At 28.8% G+C, this 22000-nt stretch overlaps 1 long non-coding RNA gene across 1 annotated transcript in view; it reads left to right on the forward strand.

Moving 5' to 3' along the window:
* Positions 1 to 21246, forward strand: part of LOC149373808 (uncharacterized) — a 38540-nt gene extending 17294 nt beyond the window's left edge. Inside the window, exons 2-3 of the long non-coding RNA XR_016293293.1 lie at positions 20868 to 21013; positions 21077 to 21246. This is a non-coding gene — a long non-coding RNA (uncharacterized LOC149373808). The remainder of the gene's footprint in view (positions 1 to 20867; positions 21014 to 21076) is intronic.
* The last annotated feature ends 754 nt before the right edge of the window (positions 21247 to 22000 follow it).

Here is a 22000-nt window from a genome sequence, read left to right on the forward strand (position 1 = left end):
TCGAGTGCGTTATTTGTCTTGATTTGACGCACTTCTTATTGTGGCAGATTTGCGCAAAATTTGGGTGCAGGCGATTGCGCAAGACTCTTGCGTAAAAAGTGCGCAAATCTGATGGTTAGTCAAGTGTGTTATCATTCTGACTTGAGGCAGTTCCGATTGCAGCAGATTTGCGCAAGATTTGCGTGCAGGCGAGTGCACAAAATCCTTGCGCAAGAAGAGCACAAATCTGACAATCAGTCAAGTGCGTTTTTTGTCTTGACTCGACGCACTCCTGATTGCGGCAGATTCGCGCAAAATTTTCGTGCAGGTGAGTACACAAGTAAGTAAGTAAGTAAGTAAGTAAGTAAGTAAGTAAGTAACGTTTATAAGATCATGTGGTAACCACGTTCGGTCTCAAATTTTAATTTACAATCTAATATATCTATTTTTTTTGTGCCACTTTATTATTTTAATCCTTTTGATCCAAATTTTATCAGAAAAAAGTGTAAATACAATTGTTTTGTTATCTATAGTTGTTTTTCTGACACATTAACAAATCTTGAAATTTAAGTATTGTATACATTCGAAGTAAAAAAAAAACCTTTTGAAAAGATTTAAAATATAAAATATTGTTGATTCTATACGCAATAAATACAAATAATTTCAAAAGCAAAAACAAACGTTCTTAGAAACCGTGTCAATAATCGAAAATGAACAGCATCAACCTTGATACGGTGCGAAACTAAAATTTCTTTTTCGAGCCGGTAGAAGTATGCAATAACAATAAGTTTGAACCCGAAATTATTAAAATTTGACCACAGGGCTCTGAGACACGACCGATCACATACAAATACACATACATACATAAGCACACATGTAAATACATTTTTGAATTATGAACTATTTTCATTCTTAACACTATAAAAAACAGTGGGAACTGAATTCCAGAAAAATTTTTTTTCGCCGATACAATAAAATTCCCTTAATGAGTTAGCAAAACTAGTGTATTCATAGTATTTTCCTAATTTTTTCCTATATAAAGGTAATTTGTGATATTTTGGTGCCGATTGTACATAAAAAAATGTCAGTGCACAAAAATAAATGTCTTCCATAACCCTGTTAAAAAATCTCAAGAAATTTCTGATGTTAAAATCTCACTTCAGAAATTTCTTTACAATTTCTACACCAGCAAAAACATAAGAAATATGTTATTACGAGCAAAATAAGTCAAAACTAAAGTTGAAACAGCTTGTGTCAATTATTGTCTCCCAAGAATTCTGCAAAATTCTGCAACAAGGAGGAGTACATCGAATAAAAATAATAACGTACTCGATTGACCATCAGATTTGTGCACTTCTTACGCAAGAGTCTTGCGCACTCGCCTGCACGCAAATCTTGCCCAAATCTGCCGCAAAGCGTCTTATGCACTTGTCATGCATCAGAATAACACAAGATCCTGGAAGCAGACCAGGTGCAGACTTACGCACTGCCAGTGCGTAAGATTGTGCTACCAGGGATCATAATAACAACCTACTGATAAAAAATATACCATCGTAAAGAGGGAAAAAAGGCAAACATTTAAAAAAAAAGCAAAATAAAAATTCTATAAAAGAATCAGACTACATTATATGTTTTCCATATAAAAAACACAATAAAGATTTTTTTATTTAACCTTGAAAATCAATATTGTCAACTCATATAATACATATTCCTGTTCTATTTGCTCTGAGCTGAGTCAGAGGTAGTGCTCAATGCATCAGTTATTTGACAAAAATTCTGCGGTGTGAACAAATTGTAGATGAGAGTGTTAAAAAATTGTGCTATGTTTATGAAATTTATATTTATGTTATGCGTAATAAAAGCACAATCCGTCCACATAACAATATTCATGAGAACAGTTATTCTGATGATGTATAAGGACGAAATTACAATCTAGACAGCCAAACGTGCACAACGAATATACATAATGCACATATATGTGTTATCACTTGCATAGTACACATACCTGCTTTCACATGCTTCAACTTCATCTCTCACACACGTGTTTACATATGCATTCACAAGCATATACAGGCTTTCACACTTGCACACATGCTTCTACATGCTTTCTGATGATATCAAGTTTAAATTTTATCAATAAAGATTGGTAACATTGCTTCTACTTTTCTCATAAGGTACGTGGATGACCTATCACTACAGGTACGAGAGATAATTATTAAGATTTTAAAAAAACCATATATTTCTGTCACTGACTTGCCGTAATCCTTTTTTAAAATTGTACAAGAAACTACTTAAATAAGTTTTGTGAAAAACCAAAATATCTTAAAACAGTTAGAGTGAATTTGGTAAATACAATACTTATCTATCAGAGCTACATCTAAAATAGTGGAAACAAAAATAAGTGTTTTTAACGTTGGTCGCTGTCATCATTATTGATTTTTTGTGTACAAAATTTTCTCACAATTAATATTTATATAAAATTTTTGTAAGACTGAAAGAGTGCGTGATATGTGTATCATAAACAAATATGATTAAAGTTTTGTTAGTTAGTCTTTATTAATTATAAGAGTCAAATGACAGTGTCAAAATTAATAATTGATGACAATACAACAGACGATCACCTTTAAAACGTCTCATAAAAGTTATTTGCTTTCTTAGAGAATAACAATTTATGAACTATCAAAAGTATTGGTTAAGATCACAGTCACAGTTTAACAAATGCATTTAGTAAAAAAGACACATTTAAAGTCTCTAATTGAGTTGGACTGTTAGTGTTAACTGTAGTTTTTACAAAATTTGCCTGAAATAAGGAACAAAAGACCTTAAGGTTTAATTTGAAAAAACCTTACGTTTTTGTTGCTCGTTTTCGTCTTACTCCTTTTTTTAAATAATACAAGTTAAAAGCTTTAATAAGTTTTAAAAAGGCAAATCTTTATACAAATATCGTTAATAATGTCAACACGATATTTTCCACAAAATATACCTACATTCCAAGTAATAAATAAAACATATTTAAAAATAGATTTTTAATTGAAATAACATAACAGTAGAAATTACCACATAGCAAGGTACTTTCAGTCAAGCACTAAATGTTTTGAGCGGTGGTCACTGTAATCATCATTAATCTTTCTTAAAAAAAAGTTTTCTTTTACTTTGTGTTAGTAAAATATGAATGTAAAGTTGAAGAGTGTGAAGTACGTCTATCATATAAATAATAATTATTTTGTTATTTCTCCTTTGTCAATTGTCAGAGTTAAATTATATCGATAATATTATGAATTTTAAATTATTTCTTGGTAAGTGTTCAACTCATTGTGGTGATTTTCCCAGCAATCAGCTGGAATTAAAGACGTATATCTTCAAGGTTGAACAGAAATAAACCTTTATTTTTTGTCACTGATAGTCCTCAGAATCTTGTTTTAAATTTGGTCAAGTAAACCACTTTATTTGGTTCTAATAAAACTAAAAAATAATTCAACAAAGATAGAAACAAATGAAAAAGTACTTTTTTTAAGCATTAAATATTTTGATGAGTAGTTGCTGTAATCATTAAAAATTTTTCTTGAGAAAAGCCTTCTTTTTATTTATATTGGTAAAATACTGTAAGATTAAGGGTGAAAAATACTTTCATACTATAAACAATAGTAAAAAATTTGTTAGTTTGTTTTTGACAAGTATCAGAGTCACAAAATATTTTTAAAATTGTTAATCAATAACAAATTCACAAGCGGTTCACCAAATTAAGTTTTGTGAGAGATACCTGCTTTATTTAATAAAAACAATTGATGAACTAATTCCTTATTAATTGATATCTCTGTGATCATAAATACTTTTCTAGGGAATTATACGTATTAACAAAGCAGTTAATAGAAAATATAGTGTTTATTTCTTAGTAAGGGTTCAACTGTTGGTGGTAGTTGTAATGTCCATAGCATTTAGTGAGAATCTAGAATAAGAGACGAAATACTTTATGGTTTTAACGGGAAAAAAACTTCAATTTTTTTCACTGATGGTCGCTGTAATACTGTTTTAAATGTAAATAATTGAAGCACTTTAATAAGTTTCTTGAAAAACCAAAATACCTTCTAACTAATATAAATAACAAATCGCAAGGCCCTTTATTTAAAGGATTGATTATTTTTAACGGCAGTAGCTATCAATATTATTAATTTTTTTTAAGGAACGTTTTCTTTCAAATTATATTAGTAACAGAATTTTGTAAGGTTCAAGATTTCAAAAAAATATAAAACTGGAATAACAGTGAATGTTTTGTTATTTTCAGTTTGTAAAGTGTCAAAATTAAAAAATGTTGTTCATATTAGCAATAAATAAAAGTACAACCAACAACTTACTAAATAATGCGTCATAAGTAGTATCTAATTTATTACATAAAAAAAAGTATTGAACATTACTTAAAATATTGAGTCTTTTTTATAACTAAATTTTTTTAAGGACCTACATGTCCCTTACCGATAAAGTAAGAAAAATATGCATAATTGTATGCAATTATTTCGAGTTTATGCATACAGTTATGCATATTTTTTATACTTTTTCGGTAAGGGGTATTAACAACTTCAGTTAATAGAAAAAAAATCTATTTTATGACAAGTTTATTACTGTTAGGAATGATTTTAATTTCCACGGCATGAGGCTATAATAGAAAAAAAAATAAATTGAAGGATAAAAGTAAAAACCTGATAATTTTTGCCGCTGATGGCCGCCGTTATATTGTTACAATTCTATACAAGTGAATTTCTTTCAAACATTTTTTTAAAAAGTAAAAATGTACTTAAAAAAACAGTAGCTAGTATAACTAGTAGCTTAATAAAAAGCGTATCATAAGTTATATATAGTTTATTGCATAAAAACTACGACTTCCCTTTCTTTGAGTATAATCCCGGTTAATTGGTGGTGGTAACAATCGGCTAAGAATATTATCTGTACCGAGGAAACTCTAAGATTAGGAACCAACACACAAACAATGATTGTGTTTATATGTCGGAGGGCGGATTCGTTGCCCTGTGTAAAAGAGCGAAATTGCTCAGATTGCCGATTATATACAATACTTAAAAATTAATTATTATTAAGTTTCAAAATTTATCTGTTAAATAATCAATTAATTCCTGCACCATATACAGCAATTGTTTATTGATTACTACTTTATTGAATTCTCCGGAATATTCCCTTAATTTAATTAATTTAATAATTTAATATCTTTTTTAACTTACTCAATATTTTTCTAATCTAATATCTTTTTTTTATTTTATTCCTGTCCCTTTTTTGGGGTCCAGATAATATTCTCAGTTTATATAAACGATTTTAAATCTTAACAGCTATTTTTCTAGTTTTTATCTTAAACTATAAAAAGGAACTCGCAATCTTACGTGGAGGGGAAGGTTTGCTTAAATAAGTACAATCAATTTATTTTGAATTATCTTATATTTATTCAATCATATGATTCTAAGGAATTTTTATCTTCAATTTTTACATTTATTAATTGTTTTTGAGTAATCGCAATTATTTACGTTAATAATAAAAAAATACATAATATACTCAATAATTTACTTAAAATGTATCCACCCTTTTAATAGAGAATTTTACATAAATGACAATTTGAATTTTCCCTCCTTAATATCTCTGCTTCAACACGTTAGGTTAGACTAATGCGAATTTTTATTACAACCGCGGAAAGTTAGTGTTAGGTAACTACCTATCCGACCAAGTCACGTAAGGTTAGGTCGTTCTCAGGGCCCTTGGGTGTCTTAAGCACTGCTCAAGTTGTCGACCCAGGAACTTCGCCTAAGAACGTGGTCGCTAACCCTAGTGTCTCGACTACTTGGGGATGCGTCGTCTCCACGCTTTAAGCGGTCGAGCACCGAAAGTCCAAGTAGGTACCGGTTAGTGGAAGTGTTACCTTGTTGGTGGTGTACACACTTACTTTTCAGCTATCGGCCTTCGTACTTCGTCTCTTTCTCTCCTTTCGTGCTCGTCGCGGTATTGTACCGGTGCACGGGAATGTTCCAGGTCTGGGTGAGCAACGGATATACCGCGTCCCAGGCTCGCTGGAACAGGAACTCCATTTTGCATCGCGCACTAATGCCTTTTATGCTAACGTTATTTCCTTTTGAGTAGCAGGTTTTCCCTTCTTTGGGTGAACGCGCTCTAGCGTTTTCTTAACGTACTAGACGCACATTCCCCGCGCGCGGCGTTGAAATTTGAATTTTCGTGTTTCAAATAGAAATGAAATATATGTAAAAAAAATGTGTACTGCTGAATTGTCTATGAGACGGATTTTTTATTACAAGAAAATATAATAAATAGAAGAATATAAATATAAATGTAAAGCGCGTATTATAAATTCTAGATGATAGAAGTGCCCCCTTGCAAAACAATGTATCTTATATTATTTGTATCATTTTTAGTCTTTTTTATTATTATTAATATATTAAAACAGTACAAACATTACCAAATACAGTTGGTAAAAAAAATTTTCTACTGTACGAGAAGTTTTGGACTGTTGGTGGAGATTGTAATTTTCACAGTATTTGATTATAATACAGGAAAAAACCTTTAAAGTTGAAGAGAAAAAACTTTATAATTTTTTGGCACAAATAGTCGCAAAATCAAGTAGCAAATTTATACGTTAACTTATATGGTAACATATGTACTATTTTTAATTTTATATAATTATAAGAGAGACTGAGAATAATACAAATAATTAGTATATAATGTGTTATTTTTTTTAAATTGAATGTTTAAGGTAAACTATACTGTAAATATTGTTAATCAGTAACAATACAACTAGTAGCTTGAAAAAAAGAGTATAATAAGTGATATCTGCTTTTTTGCATAAAAACAATGTGCCTTAAATTATTTGTATTATTTTCATGCTTTCTTATTATTATCATGTATACTAAAAAATAGTGCATATATTACCAAATACAGTTGGTGAAAAAAATTTTCTACTGTAAAACAAGTTTTCGACTGTTGGTAAAGATTGTGATTATTACAGCATTTGACTTTAATACAGAAAAGAAACGTTTGAAGTTTAAGAGAAAAAACTTTTTATTTTTTTGGCACTGATGGTTGCTGAAATCAAGTAACAAATTTATACGTTAATTTATACGGTAATATACGTAATATTTTCCATTATATGTAGTAATAAAAGAGACTAAAAATAATACAAATAATCAGTATATAATGTGTTATTTTCTCTTAATTCAATGTTAAAGGCAAATTATATTGTTAATTTTATTAATCAATTAAAACATAACTAGTGGCTTGAAAAAAAGCGTATGATAAGTAATATTTTCTTTATTGCTTAAGAACAATGTATCTTACATTATTTGTATTATTTTAGTCTCTTTTATTATAATGTATTTTGAAATAGTGCATATATATATTACCAAATACAGTTGGTAAAAAAAAAATTCTACTGTTAGACAAGTTTCCGACTGTTGGTGAAAATTGTGATTTTTACAGCATTTGACTATAACACAGCAAAAAAACGTTTCAAATTGAAAAGAAAAAACTTAATATTTTTTTGGCACTAATAGTCGCTGAAATCAAGTAGCAAATTTATACGTTAACTTATACGGTAATATATGAACTTTTTTTAACTTTACATAATAATAAGCAAGACTAAAAATAATACAAATTGTTAGAATATAATGTGTTATTATTTTTTAAATTCAATGTTAAAGGTAAATTATATTGTAAATATTATTAATCAGTAACAATACAACTAGTGGCTTGATAAAAAGCGTATATTAAGTGATATCTGATTGATTGCATAAAAACAATGTACCTTCAATTTTTTGTATTATTTTTATGCTTTTTAATTATTATGAATAATGAATAATAGTTCATATGTTACCAAAAACCGTTGGTAAAAAAAAAATTCTACTGTACGATAAGTTTTCGTTTGTTGGTAAGGATTGTGATTCTTACAGGTTTTAACTATAATACAGAATAAAAATGTGTAAAGTTACGGATGAAAAATTTTATTTTTTTTTGGTACTGATGGTCGCTAAAATTAGGTAACAAATTCATACGTTTCTTCATACGGTAACATAAGTTCTATTTTTCATTATATATAATAATAAATGAGACTGAAAATAATACAAAGAAAATATATGTAATGTTGCTTTTTTTTCATTAAATGTTAAAGGCAATATATTCTGTTAATTTTATAAATCAATAACAATACAACTAGTGGCTTGACAAAAAGCGTATATTAAGTGATATCTGCTTTATTGCATGAAAACAATGTACCTTAAATTGTTCGTATTATTTTTATGCTTTTTAATTATTATGTATAATGAAAAATAGTACATATATTACCAAAAACAGTTCGTAAAAAAAAATTTTAATGTACGATAAGTTTTTGACTGTTGTTAAAGATTGTAATTTTTACAGCTTTTGACCATAATACAGAAAAAAAACGTTTAAAGTTTCAGAGAATAAACTTTATATTTTTTTGGCACTGATGGTTGCTGAAATCAAGTAGCAAATTCATACGTTAATCAATATGGTAATAAATGTACTATTTTTAATTATATGTAACAATAGAAGAGACTTAAAATAATACGAACTATCTGTGTATAATGTGTTATTTTCTTTAAATGTAAAGTTAAAGGCAAATTACATTTTTAAAATTTTACGATCAGTAACAATACAACTAGTGGTTAAAAAAAATATATACTAAGTAATATCTGCTTAATTACATAAATACAATGTACTTTAAATTATTTGTATTATTTTCAGTCTCTTTTATTATTAAGTATAAATAGAGATAGTGCATACATTACCAAATAGAGTTGGTAAAAGAAGTATTCTACTGTACGACATGCTTTTGACTGTTGTTGGAGATTGTAATTTTCACAGCATTTAACTATAATATAAAATAGAAACGTTTGAAAGTAAAGAGAAAAAACTTTATGTTTTTTTGGCACTGATGGTTGCTAAAATCAAGTAGCAAATTTATACGTTAACTTATACGGTAATATATGATTTATTCTTAACTTTACATAATAATAAGGAAGACTAAAAATAATACAAATTATTAGTATATAATGTGTTATTTTTTTTAAATTCAATGTTAAAGGTAAATTATATTGTAAATATTATTAGTCAGTAACAATACAACTAGTGGCTTGATAAAAAGCGTATATTAAGTGATATCTTCTTTATTGCATAAAATAATGTACCTTCAATTATTTGTATTATTTTTATGCTTTTTAATTATTATGAATAATGAATAATAGTACATATGTTACCAAAAACCGTTGATAAAAAAAAAAATTCTACTATACGATAAGTTTTCGACTGTTGGTAAGGATTGTGATTCTTACAGCTTTTAACTATAATACAGAATTAAAACGTGTAAAGATAAGGATAAAAAATTTTATTTTTTTTTGGTACTGATGGTCGCTAAAATCGGGTAACAAATTCATACGTTTCTTTATACGGTAACATAAGTTCTATTTTTCATTATATATAATAATAAATGAGACTGAAAATAATACAAAGAAAAAGTATATAATGTTGCTTTCTTTTCATTAAATGTTATAGGAAAATTATTCTGTTAATGTTATTAATCAAAACAATATAACTAGTGACTTCAAAATAGCGTCTGATAAGTAATATCTGCTTAATTGCATAAAAACGATGTACCTTAAATTAATTGTATTATTTTCAGTCTCTTTTATTATTCAGTATAATGAAAGATAGTGCATATATTACCAAACACAGTAGGTAAAAAAAGTATTCTACTGTACGACAAGCTTTTGACTGTTGGTGGAGATTGTGATTTTCACAGCATTTGACTATAATACAGAAAAGAAACGTTCAAAGGTAAAGAGAAAAAACTTTATATTTTTTGGCACTGATGGTCGCTGAAATCAACTAATAAATTTATACGTTACTTTATACGGTGACATAAGTACTATTTTTAATTTTATATAATATCAGAAGAGACTAAAAATAACACAAATAAATGGTATTTAAGGTGTTACTGTCTTTTAATTTAATGTTAAAGCCAAATTATATTCTAGATGTTATTAATCAATAACACGATAACTAGTGGCTCGAAAAAAAGCGTAGGATATGTCATATCTGGTTTATTGCACAAAAACAATGTATCTTTAATTATTTGTATTATTTTCAGGCTCTTTTATTATTATTTTTAATTATAAATAGTACATATATTACGAAATACAGTTGGTGAAAAAAAATGTTCTACTGTACGACAAGTTCTAGACGGTTGGTGGAGATTGTGATTTTTACAGCATTTGACGATAATACAGGAAAGAAATATTTAAAGTTGAATCAAAAACTTTATTTTTTTATGCACTGATGGTCGCTGAAATTAAGTAACAAATTTATACATTAATTACTTTAATAAGTTTTAAAAAAACTTAAAAAACATTTAGACAAACAGTGTTATTGTTGGTATTTTGATACTTATAAATAATTAGAACAAAGTTATAAGCACCAAACAATGCATATTCAAAAACCATCTTTTAACTTTAAGATTTTAACGGTATAGACGTCCTAATTGTAAGATACATTAGGTCCAGCATAACCTTTTTTTTACGGCCGTCGCTGTTATCACTGAAATTTTTTTAGAAAAAATTTTATCAGTATCTATGTTAATAAAAAATTTAAGTAAGGGTGTGTAAGCGGGTAATATGTTCGTGATATGAATAATAGTAAATAGTCTGTAAGTTTCTCTTAGTTAAATGTAAGAGACGACTTATATTTTAAAAAATAACTATCGATTACGATGTGACCAATAATTCACAAAATGAAATATTATATGAGATATTTGCTTTCATTAATAAAAACAATGAATAAAGTGTAATTTTCAATTATTAAGGTCTCTGTTACCAACATAACTTTTTTAAGAAAAGAAAATGTATCAACAACTGGGGTTAGTAAAATAGAAATTATGACATGTTTTTAACTGTTGGTAGTGATTGTAATTTTTACAGCATCTAGCTAAATTAAAAGAAGAAGAACTTCAAAGTTGAACAGTAAAACCTCATATTTTATTACTCATGGTCACCGTGATCCTGCTTCAAATATATACAAGTAGATTACTTTAATCAAATTCTGTTAAATAATTCTGTTAGATAATTCTGTTGAATCAATACTCATAGAAAATCAGAGCAAAATTTTTAATAATAAACAATGCACATTTGGAAACAGTCTTCTTATCTTAACGGTACAACAGTAGAGACAACCAAATTGTAAGATACTTTGAGTCCAGCATTCAATTTAACTAACGGTGGTGGCTGTTATCGAAAGTAATTTTTTAAAAAAGTCTTTTTGTGTATTATATTGGTTAAACAACAATGTAAGGGTGTAAGCTTGCTAATGTGTCAACCATATCATTAATAGTAAATAATTTGTTAGTTTGTATTTGTCTAGTACAGAGTCAAATAATATTGTTAAACTAATAAAGGAATAATAATGCAGCCAGCAGTTAACTAATTTGCGTCTCATGAGTAATACCTGCTGTATTACACAAAAAACAATGTCTTAATTATTTTTAAAAATTTTTACAGTCTCTGCTATTACTATTACTTTTCCAAAGAAGTGCATACTCGTACATAAACACCTACAGTTAGTAAAAAAGAAAGATTTTGTTTTTTGACAAGTTTTTGACTTTTGGTAATGATTAAAATTTCCACAGCATTTAGCTCAAATGAGAAAGGAAGAACTTTAAGGTTTAGCAAAAAAAACCTTATATTTTTTTGTCACTTATGGTCGTCGTAATTTTTTGTTAAATTTGAGGAAATCAATTACTTTAATAATTTTTTTAAAAACAAAAAGCATTTTAACAGTGATAATGTTTTTAATATCATACCTATCGAAAATCAAAACAAAGTTCTAAGAAATCGAGAAAACACGTCATGAACAGTATTTTAATTTAAACAGCTCAACAGTAGACATGACCCAATCATAAGGCTCTTTAAGTTAAGCATTGTATGTCTTTAATGCTGGTCCCTGTAATCATTATACGTGTTTAAAAAAAATAATCTTTGTATGTATTTAAAAAAAAAAATTTGTTGCCAAGGTGTAAGCTTGCTTAAAATGTCAGTAAAATGCATAACAGTGAATCATTCATCAGTTTATTGTCTTTATCAATTGTCAGAGTCAAACTATATTATTGAGATTATGAATTAATAACGATTTACAAGCGATTCATTAAACAACATCTTACAAAAGATATCTGCTTTATTAAAAAAAAATAACACATGAAGTATATCTTTTATAGATACAGTCTCTAATATCATTGTAACTTTCGAAGAAAAGAACATGTATTAACAACTTCAGATAGTAAAAAAAAAGTTTTTATTTTTCCACTAGTGTTTGACACTTGGTAGTGACTGTTATTTCCGAAGCATTAGTAAAAAAAAAAAAAACTACTATGTTAAATAAAAAAGACCTTATATTTTTTCAACACTGATGGTCGCCGTAATCCTGTTTCATATTTATGCAAGTAAATTACTTTAAAAAGTTTTATAAACCACCGGAGAATATCTAAACAAACAGTGTTCATTTTGGCAATTAAATTTTTATAGAAAAAAAATCAAAGATCTTTACAATAAACAAGACACATGTAGGAACAGTTTTCTTATCTAAACGGCACATCAGTAAAGACAACCAAATTGTTAAATACTTTAGGAATAACCCTAAACGTTCCAAACAATGAAAATTGTAATAATTTTTAATATTTCCTAAGAATTGCTTTTTTTTTGCATTATAATAGTAAATGTTTTTGTTAGGGTTTATCATTTGTTAGTTTGTTTTTGTCTATTATCAGAGTCAAATGAAATTGTTAAAATTTTTAACTGATAACGATATCACAAGCGACTTTCTAAATATTATCTTGGAAAAAATATCTGCTTGATTTAATAAGAACAATGTAGAAAGTATCATTTGTATTAATAACGGTATATGTTTTCATGATAACTCTTCTACAAAAGGACATGTAATTTCAACATCAGTTGGTAAAAAAATATTTTCTATTTCTAAGTTAGTACTCGACAATTTGTGCAGATTATTATTTTTACAGCATTAAGCTAGAATAAGACTCAAAGAAGCTTAAAGACAAACAGGAATACATCATGATTTATTGTCCTAAATAGTCACCGTCATCCTGTTTCAAATATATGCAGGTAAACTATTTTAACAATTTTTTTAAAAATCCAAAAAAACTATAACAAACATGAAAAACAAGTTGTACGATCCTTTTCTTTCAGCAATAAGTGTTTTTAACAATGGTCGCTGTAATAAATATAATTTTTTTTAAGAACATTTTTTCTTTATTTGTATATTGGTGAATTATTGTTAGAAGGTTAAAAAGTGCAAAATATGTCTATAATACAATTATCAGTTAGTAATTTATTAGTTTGTCTTAGTCAAGTGGCAGAGTTATATTACACAGTAAATATGACTAATCAACAAGCAATTAACTTAATAACGTCTCGTAAGTAACATCTGCTTTATAACGTTGAAACAATGCTTACAATAATACTTGTATTATTAACGGTCTGTGTTATCATTATAACTTTTTTAGGGGAGAGCATGAATTAACAACTGCAGAAAGAAATCCTACCTTATGAAAAGAATTAAACTGTGACTAGTAATTAAAAGTTTTACAACATTAAAATATAATAAAACAAAAAAACTATAAGGTTCAACGGAAAAAAACAATAAGTTAGCTACTTTAAAGATTTAAAAAAATGGAAAATATTAAAATTGTTTTCGTCACTGATGAATGCTAAAATTATATTCTAAATTCATTTAAATTATTTATGTTAATATGTATCATATACAACTTGTTAATCCTATAATAAACAAAAAAAAACTTGAAAGATCCTTCTCTTGAATTGTTAACTTTGTTTTAAAGTGATCGCTGTAAACAATAAATTTTCATTCAATGACACTTTTTTTTAAATTGTTTATTACACAGTAAATGAGTATTGTAAGATTAAAAAGTGCTAATAATGACCATAACACAAATATTTAATATTCTGGCTTTGTCAAAAAAAAGAGTTCAATTATGTTAGTATTATTATTATTATTCCATAACAATAAGACAAGTGGTTACTTAAATATACCTTACGAAAGAGAGTTATTGTTGGTGATATAATACTTAAAGAAAATCAGCGCAATGTTTCCGACATTCATATTTATATATTTAATAACATTATTGTTACTAAAGCAATGTATCCACTCAAATATCAAACCATTGGATACTTTATATGTAAATTGAAAGAAAAGTTAGTTATTAATTTTTATTAGAATTTTGTAAAAAATACTTTAGTCCCCCCGTTTTGGTGTTACCATCCGGATGGTATGACATAAATTTGTCAATTTATTTTTGTTCGATCATGTCCTAGTTATAATAAATTATATAGAAAATCTATTTTTGACCATTTCGGATTTTATTTGGACTTACGGGTGCAAATACCGATAACAAACCAATAGAAAAATCCTATGGTAAAATCAATGAATTTTTTATTGGTTTTTATTGGACCGCAACAATAGGGTTTAATAAGAAATATTATACTCAAGTTTTACAAGACTTTATAACGGTTGTATAATTTATCTACTCATGTTCTATAAGATTTTACAAGAGTTTAATAAGAAATGTTATACTTAAGTTTTACAAGATTTTATAACGGTTGTATGATTAATTTATCTACTCATGTTCTATATGATTTTATAAGAGTCTAATGAGTAATGATTATACTCCGGTTCTCTGCTACTCTTATTTAGAATTAAATTACTTTGCTGAAATTAACTTGATCTCTCAACCATATTTTCTTGAAATATAGAATTCAAAATTAATTAAACTTTTCTATAGAATTTGTTAGGAAGCTCTAAAGAATAAAAACAGTACATAACCTTGCATGATATTTGGGAGAAAATAGCTATTAGTAACACCTAGACCTATAACGGAGTGAAAAAAATGATTTCTTACGCGTTATGTCCCCACCTACACCAGTGATGAGACGAATGCTATACATTTCAATAAGACGGCAAAAGTTAAAAATGCAATGGTTGCAATAAAATACAAAATAAGGCTCTTCAGTAACTTAATAACGTCTTGAAGACATCTTGTGTCACAAATTTGTCGGAAAGATTTGAAAAAAGTTTTGGAATACATCTGCACATCCGCGTTCTTTCTGGCCCACTTAGACCAGCTATATATATATGCGTCACGTTGTCTTATTCAGTCTGAGTATATATATATATATATATATATATATATATAAAATTATAGATGATTTTTATAGATAGTTTTTATAGATAATTATTAAAACATAGTTCGTTATGTACACTCATGCTAGTGCGATACCGGCTTCGAGACGAGACGATATGGTATCGCTCCAAATTCAGCGAGACGATACCGTAAAAGTCTCGTCTCTTTTCGGTCTCGTCTCGAGGTTTCGGAAAATCTTCGAGACCACCGAGAGTCTCGGGGGTCTCGGAAAAAAATCCGAAATCCCCGAGAATGTCAGAAGTCTCGCAAAAAATGTCGAGACCTCCGACACTCCTGAAAAAAGATCTAGTTTTTTCTTTAAAATTTTTGGAAAAGTCGATTATTTTTCGATACTTCCGAGAGTCTCAAAAGTCTTAAGTATTTTTTGCCATACTTTCAAGTGCCTTAGAAGCTTTCAGCTCTTTTCGAGATTTTTCGATAGTCTCGGAGGTCTCGAACTTTTTTCTGAGACCCTTGAGACTCTTGGCGGTCTAAAAGATTTTCCGAGACTTCCAGACGAGACCGAGACGAGACGAGAGTTTCCACAGTATCGTCTCGCTGGGTCTTGTATCACTGACTTATTATCACTGATTTTTGAGCGATACCGTCTCGTGTCGAAGCCGTTATTGCACAGCACTATTGTGTATAAATGTGTATTATGTGATATAAAGTTTTAAAAATTTAATATTTTAAAGCTGAACGAACCGTTGCTGCTGCTTCTTTCAGGTTTTGAAGTTGTGTTGAATTACAAGTGCCAACTTTTTCCGGCTCCAATTCGAGCGCACTAACGTTTGTTTCCTGACTTGAACTCTGGAAAAATTTGTGTATGGGCAATGTGAACGTAATTTCTCCTACTTCAGCAATTTTTAAAGGCTGGTGGGCCCTCAGTAGGAAAAACAGCGTTCGCCACGCATATCCATCCGACCAGGATCCCTCAGGCGTTGCTTTGCCCACAGGGACAACCTTGGAGAGATGTATGTTTGTGACAATAATCTCTATTGAAACTAAAAAAATTTCAATAAATCTTATTAATACCTTAACTTTTACAGAAGACTCTGCTTTAGTTATCTGACTAGTCTGAGGAACAGTTTTGTATTTCTTAGCAATAATTTCTGTATTCATAATCTTTGGGATTCCAGAAGGTTTTGTATACGTTGTAGGGTCATCTGTTGCGACCTTTCTTTTTTTCATAGCAGTTACCTGCAAATTGATACACTTCGTAAACTTTGATTTAATTTTCATACAAGTATGCGTATTTGTAAAAATCTCATAGTGTGGAACAAGCCCTATGATTTTGGACGAGAATCAAGCGCTATGCAACTGAGCCACGATTGTTTAACGTTTTTGTTATAGAATTCGTATACCAAAATTTTCTCACGACGCACTGGAGAAATATTTTTTTGCCGTCATTTTCATGTGGACTTTATAAAACATGTATACTAATATTGTATTAAACTTTATTATCACCTTATTAGCGGACTGTGAATCTTTTAAATCATTCAAACTTTTGCTACTGTGCTTCCTTTTTGTTTTTTTCTTCTGCTTCCTATCAGTATGGTGGTAATCGCTATTTACGCATGAATCCTAGAAGATACTTTTGCTACAGTACGTTTATTTCATTTGTAATTCATGTGCTATTACTTTTTAGATATTACACTGATAATGAAGTATGTTGACGAGTCAAATATATTATATAAAACATTTTATTTTTATACCTTTAGTGGTACAACTATTTTTTCTTTCTTTACTGTTACATGACTCTTGGCATGTTGAACTTTATTTTCAGTGTCACTTGATTCCTGATCAGAACTAGTTTCAAAAATTTTTTCAGGAATATTGTTAATTATGTCGTTTTGTACAGTTGTACCCAAAGGCTCAGGTTCCATGCTGTTATTCTAAAATAAACAAAACAAAATAATAAATAAAAAATCTATAACATCTTATTACCTGTACCTTACATCATAAATTTTGGAAATCGAAGCGTTAATGTAGTATTAGAGAAACAATCATAGACTGACAGAAGCATTCATCTTATACGCTTGTTATTTTTTTTGTAATTAGAGCATTTAAAAATAAATACTACAGTAAGTTTGTATTTTGCAGCCCTACCAACCGATAATAGAAAAAAAAGCATTTGAAATGTCAAATCTTTTGCGTACAAACAAGCATTTATATGTGCGTGAACTAGTAAACAAATGCATGATAATTTTTTTAAATTGTTTATACTTTTTCTCGAATTTACTTATTTGTTATCCTTACGACTGATATTTAAAAAAATAAAAGACGATCATACCAACGATTTCTGTTCTGACCAATGTGCAATTTGGAAGAGTTGATGTGACGCACGTGCCAGACAATTTTTATTATTTCCGTTTGACATTACTGATTCAAAAAGCGTTATACATTTGTATTGTTTGCTATTACTGAGAAAGTCTGAATTTTTTCGTGATATTTCACTACAATAAAATCTATATTTTATGTTCATCCTCTTAAGCTATATTACTGATGGTGGCTGAAACGAACCATTATTCCAATGTATATATGTATATGCTGAACTATTGCTTCGTGTATATTTAATCACTTTTTCGTAAATTCAACATTGTGACTGGAATTTGACGCGAGTTCAGAAGAAATGTTACAAAGTATTCTACGTAGCACGTATTGTAGGTTTAGTAGCAGATACTTGCATAGGAATTTCGTTCTATGTATCTCTGCTAAAACTGTACTGTACATAGCTTAAATGACAACGTTATCAGTTACCCTCTCACTTAATATACGCTGTTGGGTTTTACTTGAGCTGTACTTTAACAATAGGAGTAATAATGTTCAAAGACTTGTATGAATTTACAACAGTGTACAAGAATGATGTTACTGCAGTAGCTGGGAATACAATACTGCAATGCCTTTTAAATACATTATTTGATCATGTAATAAGTGAATCATAATAAAATGGTACTAAGGAACCTATATGAATATATATATATATATATATATATATATATATATATATATATATATATATATATTAACGAAACAAAAATAAAAGAAATGAAGACAGAATGATACATTGAATAAAAAAATTTAAGAAAAATATCTACCATGAAGTGGATTTGAACCCTTAAGTGCTAAACAATCTACGCAGGGGCATAAGCCTTAACCATCTTAGCTATCCAAAGAACGAAAGATATCACTTTTGAAGTCACATATGTTCATGGATATCCTCCGGAGCTTGTCCTACAGTTTACAGCAGCTAAGATGTGTGAAATTAATAAATTAGTGGTCAAAGCTGCACTGAAAACCTTAAAAAATAGTTGAAGCTATATATTTTTTAAAAACATAAATGGATATGGGAATTTTAAGAGTACGGAAGAGTTAAAAAATAATGTATTGAAACCAAAATGCTGTGTATATAATTAATGAGCATTTAGTTCCACGATTTAATTAGATAAGATTTATAGATAACATTGAAGCCGGACCGAGAGCAAGTCAGTTAAATATATACATAGCATGTACTCGGTTGCAGAGTCAAAAGACTCTCAAAAAAGAAAAACTCGTGTCGTCGCTTGCTTTGGCTGTGCGCTCAGATATATACAGCTATATAGCCGACATTTCCACTCCTCTCCTTCTAGGCGCACATTCGGTATACCCCTTCCACGCATCTCCAAAATGTGCGCCTATATGGACATTTCCACGTGAATCCACTCTTCTTATACCCCTACCGTGCTTCTCAAATAAAAAAAAAATGTGCGCCTGGTTCGGCCGCTTGGCCGTACCTGTGGGGTACATTTTCTTCAGTTTTAGTTCTATTGTTCAGTTCTCCAGTTTCTTCCGATTCTTATCTGTCTTTTCTTTGCCGATTCAGGGCTTGATTTGTCACCATTGGTGTTCTTTGTGGTTTTGAGTCGGTAAATCCAAACCTTTCCAGAACTTTGTCGAAGTATGGTGTTTGCGTAAGTGAAATTAAATTATGTTTTTTATCTCTTTTTACTGTGATAACTAGGAAAGTGCCAACCTCGCCAAGATCTGATATCTTAAAGTCAGACTGCAGACCAATCTTAATTTCTTTTGGTTTACTTACTAATTTCTTGCTATCATGATATTATCTTCATATGGAATCAAGATTACAAGGCTAACTTTTTCTTTTCATGCGTAAAGGCAAGTTTTACTGGTGTGCGTTTGTGATACTAGTTTCAGTGCAGCACCACACGAAAACACTTGCTCCATTTCTTTAAGCTGATCTTGAGTCTATAAAGGGCTTTTTCTAAATTACATACTTTACTTTTCTTAAGTTAATCTTCGTCAAGCAGACCTTCAGGAAACTCTATATTTATTTCTTCCTTGATTGAAACATTCAGGAATGCTATCTTGACATCCAGCAGACAAGTTTCTAAGTTAAATTTATTAAAAGTTGAAATTACCGATCTCATAAGAGCCAACCCAGATACAGGAGCATAAGTCTCTTGAAACTCGTACTTATTCCTATCTTTAAACCCACGAATCACCAACCTTACTTTAAACGTCGCGGTTCCCATCTTCGTCTATCTTCTTCTTTAGGACTTGTCTGAAATCTATGAACAATATTTAATAAGCTAAAGAAAAAAATTACTATACAAATAACTTAATTATAAAAGTAAGATAATTTAAAATCGTTAATCAATCAACCATTTTTTTATGCTGCTAAGATATAGTTACAATCAATTCGGAATTTCTCTTTCTCCCATTTGCGTTTTTTAAGTAAAACTTCTATATGCTTGTTATGCGTCGTGGTTTGCAACTTATATTTAATATAAGTAGTAATCACTTATTGATGCATTTGTTTTTAAATATTTGACCTCTTATATACATGAACAAACTATTCTTTTGATTTATGAATTTTCTTAAAAACTTTAAAACAATATTTTTTACAAGCATCTTTCTATCGAAAAATAAATATTTATTTAATTTTAAATAAATCAACATCTTTATAATAAATCACTAATTGTTTATTTAATTTTTTTAGGCTTTTTTTATATTTCAACCAATGTTTAACCTTATTTTTTTGAATCTTATTATTGACTTATTGATACGAGTATCTATAGATACATTTTTTAGTTTTCATTGCGTCTTACTCTCTCAAAATTTTTTCAATATAATTTAACTGTATCCAACTTCCGAATATCCTTATTCCAACGATAACTGCACCACCCTCTATGTATCACAGTTAGTTACTTAAAATATAGTTTTATAAGAACTATTTCTACATCCATATACTGTCTGCTAAATAAGCGTAATTTTATATTTGTTTTACTTTATAAAATTTTTTGATCTGTTATTATAAATCTGTTTTTACGAACAACAGTAGTCTTTACTTTACACATTTTTGTCTTAATTTCTATGGCTTAATCAATGATTTTTAAAGCTCCATAAGATTTAATTCAAGTTTATAACTTTTGGTCATTTCTAGTAGCTATGTGAATGTGCTGGTATCCATAGAATTCTTTATGCGTTACACAGCAATTTATTTAGAACTCTCTGTCTCACGTTTCATTTAAATATTACTTTATTTCAGTATTTTTACAGCATTTTTTTTAAAACCTTAGTAAATTAAACGTGTGAAAAATTGTTTCAGAATATTATTTAAAATTTCTTGATGACAACGTCAAGGAAACAAGAAAACGACAAGAATCAAAAAAAAAGCCTGGAAAAGGGAGCCAGGTGACTGCATTAACTTCCTAATTAAAACAGAACTGGTAGCCCAGAAATTGAAACGGAAAGGTATAATGGATAAGTACAAAAAACAAAATTTATTATTTAAACTCAATAATTATTATTTTATAGATAACTCTGAAGAAAATGAAGATAGTGGCAGTGATCAAAGTAGTTCTAGCATTAGTTCCAGCTCGGAAGACGGTGATTCTTGCGAGTAGAAATAACATTAATTTCTCGTACAGTTTATATGTAAACTATTCCTTTTGTGATAACGTTACATGAAACGCAATAACGTTGTAAAATGCATTTTTAACACTCAATAAAATATTGATAGTATAATTCGTATACTTTCAAGGTTATCATTGATAGCGTATAAGCAGTTTTAATCCCTAGCTCTATTTTTTTTCTTTTTTCAGGCAATCGTCCCTACTGTTGAACATGCTTCGATTGTCAGATTAACTAACCCGAAAAATATGTATATCATAAATCTTACTATTATGTAAAAGTAATAGTTTGTAAGTATAAACATACATATATGCATATACGTCTACAAAAATCTCAAGAACTATTAAGCCATTCGTTCCCAATTTAAATCAAGGTAGAAGTTTAAATAAAAGTTCTACAATACTCTACACTATAAAAATTCGTAGTAAGTTTCGTAGAAACGTTTATATAATAAACATGGGCACCTATTTAAGTAATGTTAAGAATTAAAAATTAATTGTACACCTTTGCATAGTGAAATGGAAATATCTAAAATTAATCTGATTATCTCAAATCATCATCATATTATATAAAGCAAATTTCCAAAAACGTTGTAATCGCTAACCACGAAAACTACTTAACCAATTTTGCTGAAATTTTGCATACTAATGCTTGAAAATTTCTAGATTGGTTTTACAATTATTTTCTTAAAAAAATTAATAACTATAGCAATTAATAAGCACAAACTTTTGCAAAAAAACGCTACCTTTGCGCTTTAGTTCAGGAGGATTCGCTAGGTGTAGTCGAATTAAAATTAAAGCCACCTAAAATTGAACTAAGTGAGTCTGG

This window comes from Copidosoma floridanum, unplaced genomic scaffold, assembly GCF_036245765.1.
Source record: "Copidosoma floridanum isolate Cflo_tuat_1 unplaced genomic scaffold, Cflo_Japanese_pri ptg000026l, whole genome shotgun sequence".
Lineage (NCBI taxonomy): Eukaryota > Metazoa > Arthropoda > Insecta > Hymenoptera > Encyrtidae > Copidosoma > Copidosoma floridanum.